A 23,526-nucleotide genomic window follows, 5' to 3' on the forward strand; every position below is an offset into this window, starting at 1 on the left:
TGGTAACTCCACAGCAGTGCTATGCTTTACAAAACGGTGAATAATTATTAGCAAATGTCTAAACTAAGCAAAATAGATTGTCGCTGTTAAGTGCCATTGGTCAGTTCCAACTCATGGCAACCCAATGTACAACAGAACAAAACACTGTATGGTCCTGCACCATCCTCACAATCGTTGTTATGCTTGAGCCCATCGTTGCAGCCACCATGTCAATCCGTCTCATTGAAGGTCTTCCTCTTTTTCATTGACTACTCTATCGAACATGATGTAATTGGATTCCTGGAATTCAGTGCAGTTAAAACTAGACAAAAATATCTTAAATTTGTGTATAAAATAGAGAGAAGTTCTAGTCTCAGGTAATTGTAAATGGATATTTCACATTCATTATGTCTGACAAGACTGTTGATATTTGCACAAGACATGGAATAATTTTCCATTTTGTAAGATATATCACAGGACATATGTCATCCCAGGCACTGCCCACAAGATGCCAATACAGCCAGTGATCATAGAAACATTTTCCAAATACCCCGTATGGACTGGCACCACTTTCACTGAGAACCACTGATCTGATTGGAAGACAGGACACTGGGGAGGTTAAATTAAACCAGAAGGCTTTAATAACAGCTCACATAAACAACAGAATCGCTGTCATAAGGTCACATATTTTTGGCAGAAAAGTGGTTAAGGGATTGAGGCCTATGCATTTTAAGAAGGAGTCCATACTAGTCAAAGCTGGAATTAGACAATGTGGAACTGGAGATGTGCCTTGACTGACAACTATTCTTCAGAAAGGAGCTAGGGGGCATCACAGCTGGGTGATCCACTGAGCTGGTGTTTTTGTCTAACTCATAAAAACTAAAAAAATAGTGACCCCATATATGCAGAGTAGAGCTGCTCTCCATAGGGTTTTCAAGGCTGCGACCTCTTGGAAGCAGATCACCAGGCTCGTCCTTTGAGGTGCCTCTGGTTGTGTTTGAACCACCAACCTTTCAGGTAGTAGTCCAAGGCTTAACCATTTTTGCCACCCAGGGACTACTATCCACTAAGCAGAGGTAAAAAAAGGCAGAAGGTGACACTAAACACTATATATCTGGGAGACAGCAATACAGAATTGTACAACACTCCCAAATTAGGCCTTCTAGAAATGTCGGGAATTGGCTATTTACTGCTCCTCTTTATTTCCTGCTTTCTTTTTTATTTACCAAATATACCAGTTGCTTCCCAACCTTGGCCGACCTCTGTGAATTTCAGTCCAGGTTGAGTGACTCTAAGGATACTGGGAATGATTACTACGTAATTTTACATGGTTCATACAACAAGTTCACAGGCAGGGATAGCAATGGATATTTGTGATTTTGTTTATAATATTGGTGATAATGACTATTACATATTATTATTATAAAATATCTTTGAGGATAGCTATTTTAGTTTATTCATAACAATGATAAATAGCTAATGACTTTTCAGAAGTCAGGTTAAATATTTGAAAAGATATTTTTAATTCAATAACTAAAATAATCAGCATATAATTAAATACCTTTTATTGGTGTCACTGTATGTATGTTCTATCCTTTCCACCTAACTGCATGATTATGCATTTTATCAGTACATACCAGCAAGACTTTTAAAGTTACTTATGCCTATTGTGAAGAATCCAAGAGATAGAAAAGAGGAAAAGCATCCATGGGAGGATAGGACCTAATGAGGTTTTTTTTTTTTTTTACTTAAACAAACTGATTTTTCTGCTGTTCTAATTTAGGCTTTTTATTTCCTTTACCCCAATCCCTAATATAATTTGTTACAATTAATAGATCTCTTACAGATATTTGCAGATTAAAAAAAATAACTGCACCATAATTTTGAGAATGGAGGAAGAGTAAAGTACCATAATGTGTTTGTCTTTTCCTTCTAAAGTAACTTAGTGAGTTACTAACACCCGGAAAAAAAAATCTTAATCTACATACTTACCTACTGCTATTTAATTATATTTGTTTCCACACCTCTTTTCGCAAATGCTTATACCATTACTTTGGTATTAAGTTATTTCATCTTTACACACATGTGAACATTCACATACACACGCAAGTCAAGGATTTAGCTAAACAGAGAGGAGCCCCAGTTAATTTATCTACCTCGCCTTATTGCTATTTGCATCTACTGCCCCAGTCAATGCCTGGCACGATGTCTTTCCCGTAATAAACTCTCAATAAACATTTGTTGAATTAATGGCACATAATAATTTATGTAACAATTTAAATGTGGCAGATATATGAAATGATTATGAAGTTCATTTCAATAATTTTCACAGTAGTCTTACATGGACTGTCATTTGCCTGTTAAGCTAATATAATGATTCATGCAGCAGAAGGTTTTGCCAACACCAGTAGCAATTCTACTTTTTAACTTCCCCAAAATACTTGAGGAAAAATGGTTTTGATAGGCATATCTGATTTTTAAATTTTTGGACATAATATTCTGTTAATAGCTTTATCTGCTTGAAAGCCATTGCCTTATAATGTATTAAAATACATCTATTTTTTTATTCTAAAGTTAGGAAACCCTGGTGGCTTAGTGGTTAAGTGCTATGGCTGCTAATCAAAGGGTTGGCAGTTTGAATCCGCCAGGCGCTCCTTGGAAACTCTATGGGGCAGTTCTACTCTGACCTATAGGGTCGCTATGAGTCGGAATTGACTCAACGGCACTGGGGTTTGTTTTTTTGTTTGTAGGTATTCTAAAGTTAGAAGCTCAGTGTTCTTTTCGTCTTCAAATAATGGCTGAGACTGGTAAACAATTGGAGTAGCTACTTACCACATTTCTAGGAATTTTTTTTTTAATTGTACTTTCGATGAAGGTTTACAGAACTAGTTTTTCATTAAATAGTACACATATTGTTTTATGACCTTGGTTGCCAACCCCACGGTATGTCAACACTCTCCCTTCTCAACCTTGGGTTCCCTGTTACCAGCTTTCCTGTCCCCTCCTGAACTCTAGTCCTTGACCCTGGGCTGTTTTGCCCCTTTAGTCTCATTTTGTTTTATGGGCCTGTCCAATCTTTGGCTGAAGGGTGAACCTCAGGAGTGATTTCATTACTGAGTTGTGAGGGTGTCTGGGGGCTGTACTCTCAGGGTTTCTCCAGTCTCCATCAGGCCAGCAAGTCTCATCTTTCTTTTTGAGTTAGAATTTTTTTCTACGTTTTTCTCCAGCTCTGTCCGGGATCCTCTATTATGATCCCTGTCAGAGCAGCCGGTGGTAGTATCTGGGCACCATCTAGTTGTACTGGTAGAGGCTGTGTAGATGTGGTCTGTTAGTCCTTTGGACTAATCTTTCCCTTATATCTTTAGTTTTCTTTATTGTTCCTCGCTCCCGAAGGGGTGAGACCAGTGGAGTATCATTTATAAGAATTTTTGAAGGAACACTTCTGTTTTTTATTAAAACAAAACAGACAACTAAAAAAATAATCACCCAGCATATAAATTAATTTCTTTTCTAATAAGTTTTAGTTGCTTTCCCTTTCCTATAATTTCTGTATCTCTTTTATTTTAATCACTATTTTTGTGCTTATCTTTCATTATAATCTGTATTGTCCTATTTCATATTTAAATATTTTTCTTCTCAATTAGAATTTAAGTACTTTGAAAACAGGGGAAAGAACACATGATGACTGCTTTTGAATCCCTTTCTGCACTTGAAATAAATGTGGGAGTTCAATAAAGATACGCTGAATGTAATTTAATATTTCCACTAGGCTTTTTTTAGACTTTAGCCTAAACTCTGTACTATAGGTAAAGATATAATGCAGATTGGTTTGTTATATCAATAAATATTATGTTGGGACTTTTTTTTTTTTCATTTAAGGGATTTAAAAAAAAAATTTATCGTAGTAAAAAATATATAACAAAACATACACCATAGCAGCGATTTCTACATGTACAGTTCAGTAACATTGATTACATTCTTCAAGTTGTGCAAACATTTTTGCTGTCCTTTTCCAAATCATTCCACAATTAACATAAACTCAATGTGCCCTAAGCAAAAACTTCCATCTTGGGAGCTTCTTAATCATGAGCGCAATCTTTTCACTCTTCCTGTTATTACTTTTTGACTATTAATTTTAAAATTCTAGTTTTAGTTCCTTTCTTCAATATAATCTGTTTAAAAGAACAGAGTTGGGAATGTATTAGGCACAGATTTCAGATTGAAAGTTGTGGTACTATATCTCTCTTCGCATCCCCTCTAGACCTTTCTTCTTATCCACCTATTCTTTCCAGCCTCTGCTGCTTCCTTCCCTGGTGGCACAGTGGTTAAGTGTTTGGCTGATAACCAAAAGATCAGCAATTCAAATCCACCAGCAGCTCCTGGGAAATCCTATGAGGTAGTCGTACTCTGTCCAATAGGGTCACTATGAGTCGGAATCAACTCGACAGTAGTGGGTTGGTCTTTTTTCTGGAGTGGTCCAATATCTGGAAAACCACCTTTCACTTGACTCTGTTCCTGTCTTTTACTACTTTTTGGATACTTAGCCATATGTTTCTTTCCTCCCCTCCACTGATGACTTCTATTGCTTCAAAACCCAGTTATTTCTTATTTAGTTCCCTTCCACATCCAATCTGACTCCAAATCCTCTTGATTTTCAGTCTCATTGGATCTCAAATTGATTTCCTTCTTTCCTTTTTCTCTACTCCCACCATGGTCACCCTTTTTTCACCACAGCTGGGCCTTCCTACTTTTTCTAACTGCCTAGAATTCATATGGAAGGGCACCAACTGCTAGATTAGTCTTCATATCACCCCTTAATAGACACAACTGTGTATTCTCCAGCTTGTAATCATGGTTCTTCACAATCTGACCCCTAGTATAATAATTGCCACCAATTATTAAGGGCTGACCATGTGTGGAATGCTACCATAAGTGTTTTACATAAACTATTGGGTTTTTTAGTGAGTTTATTTCTAATTCATAATTCTCACAGCAATCCGAGATTGTAAATATTCCCATCATTCTGAAGATAAGAAAATTACTCCAAACTTTTTTTCTCAGTTTACCTTCTACCACAATCATGCCCTGGGGCAAATCTGGCACTTGTATTGTCCTGGAACTTGCTTTTACTTTCTTACCTCTTTTGCTCTGCTGTTTCAACATCTAGTTATATGTCAGTTTTATTCTTCTGTCAAATCTTTTCATCAGTTACGACCAAACTCAAATTCCAACAGTTCTTTGAAGTTCTGTCAGCATTTTCCAATAATCTAAGCAGCTAATCATCTTTCCCTTCTCTTAGCTCTTGAAGCACATGGGGCTTTTCCACCTTACAATGCCTTGTACTAGTAGTTACCTTTCTTTGTTATATGTCTTCTCTCCTCACCTGGCTTGTAGGCTCCTTAAGGGCTGAGGTCAATTTTATATATTTTCCCATCACACTAAGGATAGAAAGCCCTTAGTAAAGTACTGTTAATAATTTCTCCCTCTCCACTTACATTTTCATCTTTTTTATTTGCTTTTAATACTAAATTTCCTGCTTTTTTGGTGATTTCATTTGATTTATACATGAGTACATACTTTAATACAATTTGACTTTCTCATGGGCCAGTTTTAATTTGTTTTGTCAAAAAATACTTGCTTTTTTTTTTAAAATACAATTTGTCTAAATACACTTGCTTTTTTTAACACAATAAGTTATATTCACAAATAATACTTCTCCTTTAAGAGACACATAGAATTATTTTTCATAAACTGTAGAAACATACTGGTAAGTGAAGCACTAAGACAGGGAACAGAAAGGCCCCCAAATCTGCAATTCACATAAACAAATTAAAGTAACAAAGTAATAGGAAATGAGCCAGGGTGCAGAAACAAAGCCATTTCCCAGAACAATGGGGCAGGGTATCAGAAAACAGCCCAGAAACTTCCTTAAAGTTGTCTTTCAGAAGCAGCTGGATGTAACCAGCCCCAGGGACATGCACAGAACATCCATCTGTGACCACTGTGTGACCTTCCACCAGGGGCAGTGAGGGGCTGCAGCCACAGCTGAGGAATCGAGCTCAGGCAACAGGTGACTGTACAGGTGTGACACCCCATAATAAGTCCTGCTATGAATCCCAGAGCCCTCCAGGATAGGAACCACCTTGAAGCCATCTTAGAAAGCTTCTGCATGTGCACTATAGTTAACATATCTCCGCCCAGATGGGCCACCTCTCAGAAGACCCCGCCTATAACTATGAATAAACGTAAATCTTTTCCCACCTCAGAACACATGGAAATCCTTTGTTCTGGGAGACAGGGTAAACATTGCCTAGGCCCTCCTCGTCTCCACTTACAAGCTTCTTTTAATAAAGCTTTGCTTGTGTGGAAAATTCTCCATGCCTTACCTGTTCATTCTTGACCAGTGAGAGGCAAGAAACTTATTAATTACAGGAGTAGAGGCGCCGGCAACAGCACCACGCCAAGAACATGAATTAAGCTAGACTGCTACATGTCAAAAATGAAGACCAGAATTGCTAAAATGTGTGACTTGGAAATTACAGGAACCAAAGGAAGAAGTTACATATGTAAAACAAGACACTTCCCTACATACTTTTGAAGAAAAGAAACTAAATGTTACAGGGGTGGTTTACAAGCTAAGTTTGTACTGTCCTGGAGCTTCCTTCTATTTTTGCACCTTTGACCTTTATGCTGTTTCAGCATCTAATACATCACTTTTAATCTCATCAATGAGGGTCCAACTCAACTCCCAACAGTTTTCTCAGTGTTCTATACAGGGCAAAACAGCCATAAAAGTCATTTTTAAGGATCAATTCTATTTTGTGATTATATACATCTCATGCCCAATGCTTAAAATATGCCTATTATTATCCTAAATTTCTTTCTTCCTGTACTAGGCTGCATTTTCAACATTTGCTGTAAGTGGCTAAACTTTGAAGGCTACGTGGCTACAGAATACCCAAAACCAAACCGTTGCCGTTGAGTCTATTCTGACTCATAGCGAACATATAGGACATGGCTACAGAAGATATTATACTCATCACAGGTTTACTGAGATGTAGACAAGGAAATAAAAATGAATTTTATTAATTGCTGTAATTATTTTATGTTAAAACCAAATTACAATGGCTCTTCCATGGCATTGCTCCACAGTAGCCCACCAAGTACCAGCTTTTCAACCCTATAGGAAAGTCAAATGTCGACGCCAAATCTTTGATATTTGAAATTCTTCTTTTATGTGAGAATATAAATGCACAACCACTTTTTATCTTCCACCTTTCACTTCCTGGTCCTTTCCAAGCTTAGGTAGGGGTCTGCCGTGTTGGTTGCCTATTAGAATCATCTACTGTCGACTGAATTCGCCCTACACTCTCCAGGGTAGTACAACCCTTCCTCTCACCTTGAGGCCCCCTTGGCCTTCTGGAGCTAAGGGAAGGTCGGGGATGGGACCGCAGCTTGGTTCCGAGAGGTCAACCCCCTTCAACCTAGGTAAGCACCGCGGTCCTCCCGGGTTTCTGCTTGCCCCAGCCTAGAAGCTGGTACTTGTAACTGCCCCGTAGCCCCGAGGGCAAGCAGAAAAGAAAAGCTTTTTGATATACAGTACTTTGCTAGAAGAGGGTTGGGTTTTTGAGCTCAGGCAGGTTCCAAGGCGCTTTTTGGCTGCGTGGAGTTTGGTGTAGCACGATTTCGGACTTGTTTCAACTGGTCTCTACACCCGCCCTCACTAAGCTCTGCCCCTAGTCCCAGGGAGGCGCGGTCGGGGCGGGAAGGAGGTTTCCTCCACCGACCTGACGCTGGGCAGGTAACTCCCCCACCCCTCCCTCGTCCCCGACGCTTCCTGGGAGGCAAACTTCGGCGGCGGGCGCGGTGCGACAGGCGAGGTAGCCCGCTGCTCGGGACGCTCCAGGTCGTAAGTGGGGCTCCGGCTCGCCTCCTGGGCCTCGGCGGGCGGGAGGCTGGCAGGCGCGGGGGCGCGTGCTACAGGGCCCCGGGCTGCACCCACCTTCGGCGCGCGGGACGGAGGGGAGGAGAGGGGACTCTTCCTTGGGAGCGCACTCGGGATCGGAAATTCGCCGGGGTGCTGAGTTCTGTGCTCTTTCTTTCTTTCATCATCGTGTAGGGGAGAGAAGTTGGGAGTTGGGAAGGTTAAGTCTCGGGCGGGATGGGTCCGGGTTCCCGGAGGGATAGGAAGTTGGATTTACTTTCCTCTCCCTACGAGTCCGCCAAGGACCCCGGGAGAGGAACTGGGTGGAGAGGGTCTGGGAAGAAGAAGTAAAGGGTGGGAAAGGAGGGGTGTGTGTGTGTGTTTGCGCGCGCGGCAAGTGTGTGTTTCCGCGCGCGGGTAGTTTGTGTGTTTGTGTGGGGCTGGGTGGGTGGGTGGGTGTGCGTGCGCCCGCGCACGTGCGCGCACTCGCGCGAGAGGGGTGTTGTACGGCGAAAGTGTAGGGGAGCTTAGCCTGCGGAGGGTCATGGGGGTTCTTGAGATTTTGAGTGCGGAGTAGAATTTAAAATGAGACAAAGTTTTTCTCCATGAAGTCCCCTTTTTTAAAATTTGTATACGATCTCATTTCTGACCCCAGTTGGTCGAGACCCATGCTTTTCAAACTTGGGTCGGCCTCACCCCGGGTTCCTGTTGTTGGTCAGCTTTTCAGGTGACTCAGGTACACACCAAAGTTTGAAAACCACTGGTCTAGGTTGTGGTGGCCTTAAGAAGAGAGTGGTAGTAGAGGAAATTGCACCCAAAAAGGTGTTCGGAGACTTTAGGCCTATTCTGTGTGCCCTGCTAGGAGAATTTTTGCTTGGATCAGGTGGATGAGGGGGCAGTGACTATGCATGTGTCCCTTGCTGGAATCATGAGTCTGTAAAAAGACAATAGTGCTTTGTAGGGAGGAGGTTGGGAAGTTATAGGAACACAGGAAGTAATCTTGGCTATGTATGGAGTGAAGAGGCTATAGGGTCTCTGACATACAAGTTGGGGGTGAGAACTAAGAGGGCCAGAACACTGAGAAAAAGGCATGCTGGTGGCACACAATCAGGGCTAGATCATAATGCCCAAAAGCTCATTTTCAAATCCCCACTTGCTAGACATCCAGCTGGGTTACTGGCAGGCACCTCCCTTCTTCCCTTTTCCCATCCCCAACCAGTACAAGAGCCCCAGGGAAACCCAGGGCTGTGACTAAAGCAGTGCTGACTAGCAACAGGAAGGGAGCAGTGATGAAAAGGAGGAGGAAGAGAAAGATGGGCCTTTTGGTTATTCAGAATAACTAAAGAATGAGAATCGTGTGAACCAGGATGGAGCAGGGAGTCTTTGTTCTGTTTGCCTTTTTCCCATTCTCCTTAGAGTTCCCAGAAAGATAGACATGCCCACACCAATTCCAAATCCCACCTACTTGCTCCTGGGCACGGAGCACGCATGGTGTACACACCTATTTAGGGTGCAAGCTGCACCCTGCAGAGCCTGCCTGAAGGGCTGGGTAGATCCTGCCTGTGAAGGTGGCAGGCTGTTGACTGCAGATGTTCAGAATTTATTGTGGGAAGTATTGCCAGTTGGACAATTGCTGAAAGGGATTGCGTAGATGGAGACAAACCACACCTTTGTTGCTGACTCAGTGATGTCTTCTGTGATTGCTGTCTTGAGTTTATTACTTTAACTGTAGGTGACCAAACTCTTTTGAGATAGGTTGAATACTTTTATTGTTCTATTATATCCTCTCCTGCTACCATATCTTCTTATAGCTTACGGTGAAGGTTCATTCATTGAGTATTTTCTTGACCAAGACTTACTCACCCTACAGCATCTCACCTACCTGTTTCTCATTTCAGTACATTCTACAACATCTGAGTTTCTAAGATGTAAGTAACATGATTGTACTGTACATGTGCAGAATCCTGTGGTGAAAATGTGACTCCTGTTAGGCCAGCCTCTTCTAAAACATAAGTCAGGTTCAGGAGACCTTTCGAAAAGGCCCCACTTAGCTTGATTTAACTATTTGTACAATTACAAGTTGTCCTTGTTTATCTAGTTAGGTAAGTTTGCATGTCTGTCCCTTTGTAACTTGCAAAATGTGAGTGTCCCAAGCGTATTTCACAATTCATAGAGTGTTAAAATGTTACTGTTAATTTTGAAGGTACTCTAGTTCATTTAATTGTTTCTAACCTGGAAGTGGGATGTGTTTTACAGTTTTGTTGGTACCTCTATATCATTTGAAAATCAGAATATATTCCCTACTCTCCACCTCCTATGGAAACAGAGTTCTAAGTGATGATTATTTTCACAGACCAGCTTTAAGGATTCTGTGGGTTAAATTTTATGCAGATATCACCTAAATTCCACGAAGCATCAAAGCCACCAATATTTCTCTGAGAAAATGTGTTGAGCCTTCAGGTTGAAATTATGGGAAACGAAACCTTCCAGTAGAGGCCGGCCAGTAGGCGTGGGCACTGTGTAGAGTATGCCAGTTAATAAGGGTAGAGTAGGCTTCCCAGGGGAATTGCAGTAGCAGATATTGGCAGGCTGAGTGCTGTGGCTGTTGGGACAGGAGCTGGGGAAATGGTGGGCTCCAGTGGAAAGGATATGTGTGCAGCAGAAATGGACTGGGGGTAAGTTGGCCCTGGTATTGGGGCGGAAGGTATATACAGGAGTTAGGGACCTAACATATATAAATTGTGGGGGTAGGGAAGCAAAGATGTTTTCTGCTGCTGTGAGGAAGACGAACCTTGGGTTGGAGAGATGATCCAAATATAAGGGATATCCATTGGTTATGCATGTCTTGTTGGGAAATGCTTGAATTGCATGATCGTAAATGATACGAAACCTTTCCTCAGGGGACATCTAATTACTACGCAGTTTTATTTTCACACTGTCCTCAGGAGTAGGGCCAGATGTCCCCTAAAGGTGCATGGCATTTATCTGTTGAGCTGTGTAATTTGTAGACTACTCATGTCTGGGGAAGCTGAAGTAGTAATAGTCAACCTCTCTTGAATACTGGCACAGAGTCAGATGTAATCTTTGTGTTACTGGCAGGAGTTTTTTTTAAAAAGTTAAACAGTGATGACGTCTAAGGGTTATAACTTTCTGTTCTTTTACTCTATCCATTCATTAAGGATATTTTCATTGCCTATCTATTACATACCAAGCAGGGTGCGCTTCTCTAGGGATCTGAGAGAAACACAGTATTGTTCTAGATCTCAGGAAGCTCACGGTTTAAGGACCTAATGATAAGTATAAATACATATAGAAATGAATGGACCAGATCCATCAACTTAGCATTTTCCTTTGTATTCTCTGAAAGTCTCAGCAGATCTTACTCATTACCCATTTGTGAAAGTGAATATTGATAGACCTGGGTTTGTCATTATTTTGGATCAAGTACTTAAATCCTGTTGACCTTACAGGTTTTTCATTGGTAATATGAAGGGTTAATGTGAAATTCTGAAATTCTCTACCAAACCAAGACCAAACATGTTGCCGTTGAGTGGATTCTGACTCATAGTGTTCCTATAGGGCATAACAGAACTGCCCCATAGGGTTTCCAAAGAGCACTTGGTGGATTCAAACTGCCGACCTCTTGGTTAGCAGTCTAACTCTTAACCACTACACCACCAGGGTTTCCAAAAACTTCTGGGGAGATCTTAGTTAACATTATTTTACGGTACCCATATGGTCACTTTTTACTGAGGGTGCTGTAAAATAATATTAACTAAGATCTCCCCAAAGTATCACTAGGAAGCTCATTTTTGTCAAGTTTTCGTTTCGAAAGGTTTTAGTTCTCTTTTAAACATCAGGTTGCTTCTCTGATTGTAGCATTACTTGGGAAGACAAGGCAGTTTTCAGAGCACTAAAGACTGGGATCATCTGCCTCGGTGGCTGTAACACAGTCATTCAACATGGGAAGTTTGCGTGGGATGTCATTAATATACATATACAGGCACCAATGGCAGCTTTATTTCTCAATAGCACCTCGCTCCAAATACGTAGTCTCATTTGACTCATTCAACAGCTGTTTCCTGATGTTTTTAAAAAATTTTATTTTTCTCAAATACATGTAACTTCTGAATTATTTGCTGGAGAAGGATGAAATAAAGCTGTTTTTAGAGGAAGGAACCTTTGACAGATTTTCTCCCATGATTCTTATTTCAGTCTCAATACTTCTCTTCCTTTTTCATCTTGTCCTCCTTTCATTTTTCTCATCCCTTCTCATTCCCTCTGGCCCCCTTATGTCTCTTCTTGTCCCTCTCTTCCTTTCCTACTGTTCTTTCTTTATATTCTCTTCCCGTTCATACTCTTCTTTTCCTTCTTTTTAGTTCCCTTCTTTCTCTTTTTTTATTCCTTTTCAACCTTTCTCTTTTTATCCCCCTCTCTTTCTTCTGTCCCATTCTTCTGTTTGTTTTTCAGTATTACTTGTTTTTCCTTCTAGCTGTCGTTTCTGTCAGTGTAGTCCTCTACTTTGGTACATAGTTTTTTTTTTTTTTTAATCTATAAAAGTCAATTGTATGAAAGTCAAATAATAAACATATGTCACGAGGGAAATTCTGTTCTCTGATAGCTAAAATATAAACTTTTCAGTTATACTTTGAATATTAAATATACTAGCATTTTATAGATTTTGATTAATTTTGTTCTTTTCATTCACAGTTAAACACATGTCCACTGATCACTCGATTAAAATTAAAGGTTTGCCTCTTTTGACATCTGCAATGATTTACATGTTATATTGTATTGCCTCAATTATATTTAATTTATGAGATATACATCTTATCACTAATATTAAACCAAAAAACTAAACTTGTTGCCATTGAATTGATTCTATTAGGACTTTCATGTTTCCATTTTCAAAAAAATTATAAAACAAGCTCGAGCTGTAATGAAATATTTAAATAATTGTACAAATAACCTGGTAAGAAGATTAACAATGTTATTGAAACTGGTTTATGGACAGCCTTACATCCTCACTGTGTAGTCACTTGAAACATTTGTGAATTGATGGATTAAATACTGGGCTTATCATAGGAATGATGCATTTAGTGTCAGTGTCTCAGGTAAAAAAATTCAGGCTTTTCAAGGTCAGAAGAATTAAGAGGACCACTTGTATATATAATTGAGCTTTTAATGAAAAACATCTCAGAAAAATAGTACTAAAGAAAATTAAAATTAACACAAGCATCAATAATTTTTGTATCTATTAATGTCTTGCAAAAAAGCATTAGTTCATAGAAAATATAGAAAGTGCTTTATTACAAAAGCAATTGTGCAATACTAGACCAATTCATGTACATTCAGGTTCAGAGTTATTCTCTGAGAAATCAGTTACCTCTGTGCTTACTCAAAGCCAAGATTCAGAATCCTGTTATTTATATATAGTTTTAAAGCTAATTCAAATTCAGTATTTTGCTTATAGAGGAGATTTATTCTCATTTAGCAGGTGAAGTCTTACATATAGAAGAGCAAGAACTTTTAAAGGAAAAAGGAGTAAACTTCCCCCAGGTCATCAGATCCAAAATATGATTCCCCAGAGAGTTGAGGAAGGGGACTTTGAACATCCTAAGCAGATGTTTGAATGTGTCTAGTAAATGACTAGGTAATTAATTATCCGAGTTAAAAAATGAATTAGTATATGCTTTCAGTATAACAACATAGTGATGCCATTGTCCCCTAAACAATTCAGTTTGTTTTGTGTGAGCAATTTTCTTGATTTGTATAGCAGATGATTAAAATTGAAGCAAAGAGAAGACAAATCATTTTAGATAACGTAATCAATGATAGCATCATGGAAAGAATGCCAAGGCTTTCTACTTAAGAATATATACTGTAGGAATTCCTAAAATATTAGCCACATCTCTTTTGGGAAAGCGTAAATTAGAGATTGAGAGAGGAGCCCTGTCTTTGAAATCAGTCTTACACAGGCACAGGCCTTAAGAACACATGAAAGTGAAACAAAGGAGCTGCCAGGTGTGTTTTCTTGTTCAGGTCTGGTTTAGGCACCCATGACTAGAGCTTTCAAAACATCAGCTTTGTCTCAGTTAATATTAATCTCCCAGTTTAGTCCCACTATCAGAGAAATTAAGCCAAATTGTGAAGATAAAAATCAGGGAACCTAGGTTACTGTTAATATGTAATCCACAAGCCCTGGAACTCCATTGATGGAAATCCAGATAGCGTTTTGCACATTTAAAAATAATTCTTTCTTTGTCACTTATTAACATCCCTGTGCATAAGTGTTCTATAAACAAGCGAGAGGAACTAAGAAAGAAGCTTTTTAGGAGAGAATAAAAGGTATGAACTAATGTGGATGAGTTTTCCAGTCAGACTTTGTTGGGAATTTCTGGGGAAAAATTAAAAAATGAAACACTTATTTCTGTTGTGATATAGCTATCTAAACAGGCTTGATTAAAAGTGAATCCCAAGGCAAATGACTAAGAAATAATTGCTGGACATAGGGATTGTTTTAGATTTTCTGATTATTCATATGGCTCTTTACCCAAATTAGGAGCTCTGGTGGTACAGTGGTTAAAGCACTGGGCTGCTAACCGAAAGGTCAGCGGTTCGAACCCACCAGCTCCTCCATGAGACAAAGATGTGCAGTCTGCTTCTGTGACGATTACAGCCTTGGAAACCCTATGGAACAGTTCTACTCTGTCCTTTAGGGTCACCCTGAGTCAGAATTGAATCGACAGCAACAAGCTTGGTTAGGTTTGGTTACCCAAATTGAAACTAAAGCGTTTCCAGGCTAAATAAAAAATTGATATTTAGTTTGTATTTTTTTAAACGTTTGAACTAAATAAACTTGTGTTAATGTACATAATTTCCAGAAAATTATTCTTGTATTTAAACTTCTACTTTTTAATGGTTCAGGATTGTTTTTCTTGCCTCTAATATATAACATACTTTTACCTTTACTAGCTGTTCCCAGCATACCTAAGCAAGATACATTTTCTTGAGATATTTTATTTGCAGACTTCCGTGTTTTTCACAGGTGAAGAACAGTGCTATTGTCAGATATATTTGAGAAACAACTTTAATAGTTCATGCTGGAGCACATATTTTTTGTGTTTTCCTGTGACACCTGTCCTTCTGTAAATGTCAACATGTAGAAAAGTGACTTTATTGTGTTAAATAGGCTCAAGAGGTAGGACAAGAGTGCACATGACACATACTCAACATTTTACTTCATTGGGCCCTTGCTGCCTGCAGTGTTCTCTTCTGAATTTATCATTTCTTTGTTATAAATTAAACTAGCATTCTGAAAATAAAGTTGCAATCTCCTGGACTCTACTTTTTGTGGTATTCAGGAGTTTGAGAAGTGAGGAGAAAGAGAGGCAAGGCAAACAAACGAGGGGTTAGAGAGATCCCTAGTTATTTCTCTTTTATGAATAGACAGGGCAAAACTGAGCATAGGTCCAAAAGACTTGGTATGTAAGAAAACAAACAAATACCAGTTGCCCTGGGGTCAATTCTGGCTGCTGGTGACCTTATCCAAAGCAGCAGTGATACTCAAAATATCTAACAACCAATATGACGGGGCACTGATAAATTAGAATACACCAGCTTAGTGGCCTTTGTGGAGCTTACTTTCTAGTGAGGGAGATACAGGCAATAGCAAGTAATTAGATAAAAACCATGGTTATTTCACATAAGGGTAAGTGCTGTGTTAAATAAAGCCAGGTGATGCAATTAAGTGTGGCAGAAAGGGTGGGCTTTCTAGAAAGGGTAGTCGGGAAGACTTCTATAAGGAGGTGGTATATGAGTAAGATAAGAATGAAAAGAAAGAACATTCCATTGTTGTGAGGTGCTGTTGAGTCGGTTCCAACTCATAGTGACCATATGTACCACAGAATGAAACTCTGCCTGGTCTTGTGCCATCCTTACAATTGTTGTTATGCTTGAGCCCATTTTTGCAGCCACTGTGTCAATCCATCTCATTGAGGGTCTTCCTCTTTTCCGCTGACCCTGTACTTTACCAAGCATGATGTCCTTATCCAGGAACTGATCCCTCCTGACAACACGTCTTAAGTATGTAAGATGAAGTCTCGCCATGCTGGTTGTACTTCTTCCAAGACAGATTCGTTCCTTCTTTTGGCAGCCTATGGTATATTCAGTATTCTTCGCCAACACCACAACTCAAAGTGTCAGTTCTTCTTTGGTCACCCTTATTTACTGTCCAGCTTTCACATGCATATGATGTGACTGAAAATACCATGGCTTGGGTCGGGCGCACCTTAGTCTTCAAGGTGACGTCTTTGCTTTTCAATACTTTAAAGAGTTTCTTTGCAGTAGATTTGCCCAATGCAGTGCATCTTTTGATTTCTTGGCTGCTGCTTCCATGGGTGTTGGTTGTGGATCCAAGTAAAATGAAATCCTTGACAACTTCCATCTTTTCTCTGTTTATCATGATGTGGTTTATTGGTCCAGTTGTGAGGATTTTTGTTTTCTTTATGTTGAGGCGTAATCCATACTGAAGGCTGTGGTCTTTGATCTTCATTAGTAAGTGCTTCAAGTCGTCTTCACTTTCAGCAAGCAAGGTTGTGTCATCTGCGTGACACAGGTTGTTAATGAGTCTTGCGTCAATCCTGATGCCCTTTTCTTCTTCATATGTCCAGTTTCTCAGAGTATTTGCTCAGAATACAGACTGAATAGGTATGGTGAAATAATACAACCCTGATGCACACCTTTCCTGACTTTAAACCACTCAGTATCCCTTTGTTCTGTTTGAACAACTGCCTTTTGATCCATGTACAGGTTGCTAATGAGCACAATTAAGTATTCTGGAATTCCCATTCTTTGCAGTGTTACCCATAATTTGTTAATGATCCACACAGACGAAGGCCTTCGCATAGTCAATAAAATAGGTAAACATCCTTCTGGTAGTCTCTGCTTTCAGCCAGGATCCATCTGACGTTAGCAATGATATTGCTGGTACCACGTTCTCTTCTGAATCCAGCCTGCATTTCTAGCAGTTTCCTGTCATTATACTACTGCAGCCACTTTTGAATGATCTTCGGCAAAATTTTGCTTGTGTGTGATATTAATGATATTGTTTGATAATTTCTGCATTTGGTTGGGTCGCCTTTCTTGGGAATAGGCATAAATATGGATCTCTTCCAGTTAGTTGGCAGGTAGCTGTCTTCCAAATATCTTGGCATTGATGCGTGAGCACTTCAGCACTGCATCCATTTGTTGAAACACCTCAATTGATATTCCATCAATTTCTAGAGCCTTGTTTTTTTCTGTCCTTTAGGGTCGCTATGAGTCAGAATTGATTCGATGGCAATGGGTTTTTGGGTTTGTTTTTCGCCAGTGCCTTCAGTGCAGCTTGGACATCTTCCTTCAGTACCATCGATTCCTGATCATATGTTACCTCCTGAAATGGTTGAATGTCAACTAATTCTGTTTGGTGTAATGACTCTGTGCATTTCTTCCATCTTGTTTTGATGCTTCCAGCGTTGTTTAATATTTTCCCTATAGAATCCTTCACTATTGCAACTTGATGCTTGAATTTATTCTTCAGTTCTTTCAGTTTGAGAAATGCCAAGTGTGTTTTTCCCTTTTAGTTTCCTATCACCAGCTCTTTGCACATGCCATTTTAATACTTTGTCTCCTTTAGCTGCCCTTTGAAATCTTCTGTTCAGTTCTCTTACTTCATCATTTCTTCCTTTTGCTTTTGCTGCTCGATATTTGAGAGCAAGTTTCAGAGTCTCCTCTGACATCCATCTTGGTCTTTTCTTTCTTCCCTGTCTTTCCAGTGACCTCTTGCTTTCTTCCTGTATGATGTCCATGATGTCATTCACAACTCATCTGATCTTCGGTCATTAGTGTTCAACGCTTCAAATCTATTCTTGAGATGGTCTCTAAATTCAGGTGCGATATACTCAAGGTCATATTTTGGCTCTTGTGGACTTGGTCTGATTTTCTCCAGTTTCCGCTTGAGTTTGCATTTGAGCAATTGATTGTCTGTTCTGCAGCCAACCCCTGGCCTTGCTCTGACTGATGGTATCGAGCTTTTCCACCGTCGTTTTCCATAGATATAGTCAATTTGACTCCTGTGTATTGCATCTGGCAAGGTCCATGTGTATAGTTGCCATTTGTGTTGCTGAAAAAAGGTATTTGCAGTGAAGACGTCATTGGCCTTGCAAAATTCTATCGTGAGATCTCTGGCATTGTTTCTGTCACCAAGGCCATATTTTCCAACTGCTAATCCTTATTTCCAGCTTTCACATTCCAATCATCAGTAATTATCAATACATTCTGATTGCATGTTCAATCAATTTCAGACTGCAGAAGCTGATAAAATCTTCAATTTCTTCATCTTTGGCCTTAGTGTTTGGTGCATAAATTTGAATAATAGTCGTATTAACTGTTCTTCCTTGTAGGCTTTTTAATATTATCTTATCACCGACAGTGTTGTACTTCAGGATAGATCTCGAAATTTTTTTTTTGTTGATGAATGCAACACCATTCCTCTTCAAATCATCATTCCCGACATGGTAGACTATACGATTGTCTGATTCAAAATGGCCAATACCAGACCATTTGAGCTCACTAATTCTTAGGATATCGATGTTTATGCGTTCCATTTCATTTTTGAAGATTTCCAATTTTCCTAGATTCATACTTCGTACATTCTAGTTCCAATTATTAGTGGATGTTTGCAGCTGTTTCCTCGCATCTTGAGTCGTGCTACATCAGCAAATGAAGGCCCTGAGAGCTTTATGCCATCCATGTCATTAAGGTCGACTCTACTTTGAGGAGGCAGCTCTTCCCCAGTTGACTTTTGAGTGCCTTCCAACCCTGGGGGGCGCATCTTCTAGCACTGTATCAGGCAATGTTCTGCTGCTATTCATAGGGTTTTTACTGGCTAATTCTTTTCAGAACTAGAAAGCTGGGTCCTTTTTCCCAGTCTGTCTTAGTCTAGAAGTTAAGCTGAAACCTTTCCTCCATGGGTGACCCTGCTGGTATCTGAATACCAGTGGCAAAGCTTCCAGCATCACAGCAACACACAAGCCCCTAAGGACCTTCTAGGCAGATGAAATATCTAGTGCAAAGACCCTAATGTTGGAACTCACTTGGCAGATTTAATGTAAAGAAAACAATATGTTAAGCATTGAGGGAAGGTGTCCAGAAAGGAAGGCATGTCCAATTGGATATGCCTCTAGAACTTAGGGGAGAGGTAGAATATGGAGATGGCATTTGTGAGCCATCAGTGCTTATATGATATTTACAGCTATAAGACTAGATGAGATTGTCCTGGGGAGATAGTACTGACAGAGAGAAGAGCAGAGTGAAGATAGAGATGAGCTAAGCTCCCAGATCTGAGTCCTGATGTGTGGAAAGTAAGTAGCTTTGATAGCATTTGAGAAAAATTCTTAGCCTCCAGTATTACACAGCATTTTATTTGTTCTTCTGGAACCCAGCATTCAGAATATCTCAGCAGTGATTTTTCTGACACCATTGACGCTAACATTAAAACCAAACCAAACCCATTGCTGTCGAGTCAATTTCTACTCAAAGCAACCCTATAGGACAGAGTAGAACTGCCCCATAGGGCTTCCAAAGAGCAGCTGGAGGATTCAAACTGCAGACCTTTTGGTTACCAGCTAAGCTCTTAACCACTGCCAGTACTAAAAGTGATCTCCCCTAGCGATCTGAAGTTCTCAAGAAAAGCAGATCCTGTTGCAAGTTTTCCTGCCCTAAATTGGTTTATTAAAACAGTGTAACAGTCTCATGCCCTGCTGGCCGAGCTTAGCTGAGTGAAGTAGAAAGATAGATATACATTCTTGAAATCAGAACCTGGGATCAAATCTGGAGGATTTATTGGATAAATTTAAGCCTCAAATTGCTCTGTTTTATCAAAATGTAAAATATAGACTTTTCAACTTCTGAGAACTTGCTCTGTAATATATAGTTTATTCCAATTTTACGTTAAGTGTCTATAGTCAAAATTCATTTAAACACCCAAAGAATCCTTTCATCCTTCTGAAATAAGGTCATATAATAATAAAGCTGATGGTAGAAATAGAAGAAAAATGAGTTATGCTTTCCATTTAACTTATATCACTACTTATGTTGAAAAGTATAAGACTTAGAATTTCATTTCGTTAAGATTAATTTAAATGCTCAGAAATTCCCTGCAGAATGACTTTAACATAAACACCACCAAATACACATTTTAAGGCGAATCCCCAAAAGACACCTGATAACATCTCCATTCATCTTGCAAAATGCTCATTTGAAATTAGTTTGTGGTTTTTTTTTTCGTATAGATCTGTGGGTGTACCTAATTACTCTTCCAAGTATTTTTTCCAAAGCACTTTACAAATAGGTAGTATTTTATATTGACCAAAAAAGTAACTTCCAGTTAACATAAATATATGCTTAAATCTTAAAAAATTCTGCATGGGTATTACTATGATTATTATTATTATTTTACGCATCAGCATTTTCTGGACTATCATACATTAATCAACTGTCATTCCATTTTCTTGAGTCATTGGCAGTATATCATTAGCTTATTATTTAACAAGCATACTGAAGTTATTATTATAAATTAGCTTACTAATATAAGCCAACTTACTATTTAACTGAACATCCAGAATTGTGCTAATCAGGCACAATCTCTGCCTTCTTAGAGCTCATATTCTTGTGGAGAGGGCAGAGAATGATTCGTTTAAATGAAGTGTGTTAAGTGAGAGCACATTAGGGGGTTGCTGTGGGAGCCCCTCAGCAGGGCCTCTCATACTAGCTCGGGAGAGTAGAGATGGCACTGTATATCGGTGAGCTACTCACCAAATCCTAATTAAACTCATCTAGGTATTTTTATTTTTTTTTCCTTTATGGCCCCTGTACCTATATAGCTGTAGTTTTTAGATATTCTGAACTTGTTCCTGTGTGTCTTTCTGTAAGAAGTATTAAATTGTTTTATGTGCAGGGTTTCGAATTACTCACTACAGTCAATTTAGTGTATGAATGAGAAGTAAGATAGGTATTCTGACATCAAAAATAATTATCTAGATGCTTCACCATGACAAAATGATACATATTCATTGATGAGCATTTGGTGGAAACAGAAAAGTAGCCTTAAAAAAAAAAAAAAATCGCCCATGAAACCACCCCTCAAAGACAACCTTTCATAATTATTATTTTTTGTTATTTATTTATTTACTTTGGTGTTGTTTCCCTTTGTGTTTCAATGAATTTTCTGTCATTATAATTTTGCTCTTATATAATTTTGCAGCCTGCTTTGTATCCGCACAGCATAGTAACATAAGCATTTTCATGTGTTGTTAAAACCTCTAGAGGCAGCTTTTGACATTCTTGTTTTTGCATTTGAGCACGGCATGCCTAATGTGTTTTATTTAACTTCAAAGAATTAAAGCTGAGCTGTGAAGGCTGACTCTGGAGAAACTGGGAAGAAGGCTAGTAGGCAATTCCCTGTCACACCAGTTAATTTTGAAACACTTCTCTAGGCGCCTCCCATCTCCGAGCAAAGTTAGCAAGTTTGTGAGTATCACAGATCTTTTCAGAAGGCAAAATACATATCCATTTTAGAATTTTGAAGTAAAGAGGGCCCAAGAACCCAGATTGTTACATATTATAGCAATCTTTCCGAAAATAGGTCTTCTACTTGATTACATACAGAAACAGGGAACTCGATAAGAAAATAACAAAGAGGAAGTTCTGTTGCTACTTTACACAACCTTAATGTTCAATGTGATTCCTCCCTTATTATTACTACCTAACAAGTTTTTAGTACTTTCTGTGGCAGATAGTGTTGAGGGCTTTTATATTAACTTCTACAGAAATGCTTTATAGCCAGTACTCTTATTTTAACCATTTTCCTGGTGAGGAACATGAAGCTTAGACCCATGAAACTTTACCAAGGTCTTAGAAACGACAAGTTGTCAGAGTCAGAATTCAAATCCTGGGTGATCTGATACTAGAGCAGGGCTCTGACCCACTATGCCACTAGGGGAACCTGCATCTTGTCATTTGGCCCTTAAGATGCTTCCACTTCCCCATGGCAAGTTTTCATATAAAAGAAAACCATTCTTATGTATCTTAGTATTCTCTTTGGGCAAACCTTTCCCATTTGCCTTCTATTCATGGTGTAGTCTGCCCCAAACCCTGCCCAATCCTATACTGGTGTAGTTCATTTTTAATCTAAATTCGGATATTTAAATTTATTGTAATTGTATTTATTCTTGTGGATGTTGGTTTATTTCCCCACTTTAAGACCATTTTGACTATTGATTCGGGGATCTAACAGATGCTGTTATTCAGTTCTGTAAATTGTTTCAATGGTTATTGATTCATTCAAATGATTGTTACACATATTGATGAGGACCAGGCCCAAAATGGAGTACTTTAGCATGGCATAACGTATAACTCTATCAGGATGATCCCGTTGTATTTATCAGAGCATCTGGACTACTGATATCATGACAGAATGCAGTTGAGGACTAATTCAGTTGTTGGTGAAAGATGAGTATGTCTCAATTTCACTTCATTTTATACCACACACAGAGTACTCCTCTGGAATTTGACTGTTGAGTATGAGCTCTCTCAGGAAACAATTTGTTTATTGTTTTCCTTATGAATTTCTCTATAGGAATTAATAAATATTTCCGAATGATAGTGAATGTTTAATATCATTAACATGTATTTGGGACCTTTTTATTATCTGATATCTGAAATTCCTATAGTGTAGACCAAGATGGCAAATATATTGAGTAACAGTCACTACAAGCACCCCTTGGAATTATGTTGGTGTGAAAATGATGACTCTCGCCTCAGCTTATATACTTTGGACATGTTATTAGGAGGGGCCAGTTCCAGGAGAAGGACATCATGCTTGGTAAAGTAGAGGGTCTGTGAAAAAGAGGAAGACTCTCAAGAAGATGGTTTGACCAGTGACTGAAAAAATAGGCTCAAACATAGAAACAACTGTGAGGAAAGTGCAGGACTGGGCAGTGTTTTGTTCTATTGTATATACGGTCGCTATGAGTCAAAACCATATGGGTGCACCTAACAATGACAACAACAACAAATAATGTGAAGAGCTAAGCACGTTATGTGCATTACCTCATTTATTCCTTAAAGTAGACTGGTGAGGTGAATACTTTTGTGATCCTTTCCATACATGATGAAACTGAGGTGTGTGGACACTAGGTTACTAGTCCAAGATCTTCATAATATTTGGGGAACAAGGGTTTGAACTCTGGCATTCGCAATCTAGAGACCATCTCATTGTCTATGCCATGCATTTCTTTTTTTCTCTCCAAGGCATGTGACATTGTTACCAATATGATTTTTTAATTAAACTACTTATTTTGAGGTAATTGTAGCTGGAAGAAATAATACAGAGATATTTCTTGTACCCTTTACACAGTTTCTTCCAATGTAGTATCTCGTAAAAGTATAATACACTATCACAACCTGTATACTGGAATTGATGCAATTAAGATACAGGCCATTTCCATCACCACAGGGATCTCTTTTGTTACCTTTTTATAGCAGTAGCCACATCCTTCCTGTCTCCACACCATTCCTAACCC

General features: G+C 39.1%; 1 protein-coding gene across 5 annotated transcripts in view; it reads left to right on the forward strand.

Annotated features, from left to right (window-relative positions):
• The first annotated feature begins 7,646 nt into the window (after positions 1-7,646).
• The window catches only part of FAM83B (family with sequence similarity 83 member B), a 94,764-nt gene continuing 78,884 nt past the window's right edge, over positions 7,647-23,526 (forward strand). The window contains exons 1-2 of one of the 5 annotated variants that reach the window (XM_049894504.1): positions 7,816-7,888; positions 9,802-9,831. The gene's annotated coding sequence lies outside the window, so the exon portion shown is untranslated. The other 4 variants (XM_049894494.1, XM_049894476.1, XM_049894486.1 and 1 more) reach the window with 4 other exon arrangements.

This window comes from Elephas maximus, chromosome 1 (genome assembly GCF_024166365.1).
Source record: "Elephas maximus indicus isolate mEleMax1 chromosome 1, mEleMax1 primary haplotype, whole genome shotgun sequence".
NCBI lineage: Eukaryota > Metazoa > Chordata > Mammalia > Proboscidea > Elephantidae > Elephas > Elephas maximus.